Source organism: Cicer arietinum, chromosome 6, assembly GCF_000331145.2.
Source record: "Cicer arietinum cultivar CDC Frontier isolate Library 1 chromosome 6, Cicar.CDCFrontier_v2.0, whole genome shotgun sequence".
In the NCBI taxonomy this organism is placed as follows: Eukaryota; Viridiplantae; Streptophyta; class Magnoliopsida; order Fabales; family Fabaceae; genus Cicer; species Cicer arietinum.
The window spans coordinates 27,677,545-27,679,567 of NC_021165.2; positions in this window are offsets into that span (position 1 = coordinate 27,677,545).

Sequence of the window (2,023 nt, forward strand, 5' to 3'; positions counted from 1 at the left end):
GCCTAATACTAGTACATCTGTGGAGAATTATAATATAGGTCCTTCAAGTAGTACTAACATGTGAGGTATAGATTATTATAACTATCAACACTTTAAGGCGATGAATGATATGATCTCGGATGTTGTTATGATATGATCTCGGATGCTGTTGGGGTTAATTTGTCATTCAATGAAGATCAATATGACGATACCGATGGACTTCCCAATGAAGAAGCTCAGAGATTTTATGGTCTTTTGAAAGAGACAAATAAACCATTGTTTGAAGGTTCTTCAAACTCAAAGTTATCAATGTGTATTAGACTATTAGGTCTAAAGTCTCAATTTCATGTTCCTGATTTAGCTTTGGATTTGATGACTAAAATGATGCTAGACGCAACACCTGTTAGAGATGGTTTGCCGCAAAGTTATTATGATGCGAAACGGTTAATGTCAAAGTTAGGATTGGGTGTCAAGAGGATTGATTGTTGTGTTAAAGGTTGCATGTTGTATTATGACAAAGAATTTGGTATGAATGATGCTAACTTAGTTGAATGCAAGTTTTGTCAACAACCAATGTATCACCAAAGGAATAACTCTAGGGTAAGTAGGGGAAAATCAATTCCAAGGAAAGCAATGTTTTACCTACCTATTGTATCAAGATTGCAGAGATTGTTTGCATCAATACAAACTGCAGGAAAGATGACGTGACATTATGAGAATAGAAGAAATTCAAGCGAGTTGCGACATCCGTCTGATGGTCAGGCATGGAACCACTTTGATCAAATGCATCCTGATTTTGTGTCAGATCCACACAATGTAAGACTTGGATTATCCTCAGATGGATTTACGCCTTACATACAAGCATCGTCTACTCCTTATTCTTGTTGGCCGATTATTGTTACTCCTTACAATCTTCCTCTTGATATGTGTATGTCTAAACCTTATATGTTCTTAGCTGCTATGATTTTAGGTCCTTTTAATCCTACAATTGGTATTGATATTTTTTACAACCTTTGATTGACGATTTGAAGAGGTTGTGGAATGGTGTCTTGACATATGATATTGCTTGGAGAGAAAATTTTATGATGAGAGCTGCATTGATGTGGACCATTAATGATTTCCCCGCTTATGGGATGTTGTCAGGATGGGGCACCCATGGTAAATTAGCTTGTCCTATTTGTATGGAAGATACAAAAGCATTTACTTTAAAATTTGGCGGGAAAGCATTGTGGTTTGACTCGCATCGTAGGTTTTTACCTGCTGATCATGCATTTAGAAGGAACAAAACTGCATTTATGAAGGGCTATGCAGAAAGTCTAAGACCCCCGCTTAAATTGACATCAGAACAAGTTTGGAATAAAGTAAAAGATATGCCAAAGGTACATGTTGTTAATGGTGTGGCTTGTAAGCCACAAGGTTACAGACAATGGCACAATTGGACAAAAAGATGTATTTTTGGGATCTACCGTATTGGAAAGATAATCTTTTGAGACATAATCTAGATGTTATGCATATTGAGAAAAATTTATTTGACAACATATTTAATACTGTGATGAATGTGAAAGGAAAAACAAAAGATAATGACAAAGCCAGAAAAGACATAGGTATATATTGCAGACGACCAGATTTGTTGTTGGTGGAACAAAACGGTAAGACCCTAAAACCTCGTGCGAATTACACTTTATCTACTGATGAAGCCAAATCTGTTTATCGTTGGATCAAAGAGCTGAAGACGCCTGACGGTTATTGTTCTAATTTGGCAAGATGTGCTGATGTGGAAAATGGGAGGATGCATGGGATGAAAAGTCATGATTGTCATATATTTTTAGAGTGTTTACTTCCTATTGCCTTTAGTGCTTTACCGACACATGTATTGAACCCACTTATTGAAGTGAGTCAATATTTCAAGAATTTGTGTTCTTCAACACTCATTGATAAAGATCTCATCAAGATGGAAAATGACATTCCGATCATTCTATGTAAGTTGGAGAAAGTATTTCCTCCTGGGTTTTTTGATTCCATGGAGCATCTCTCAGTGCATCTT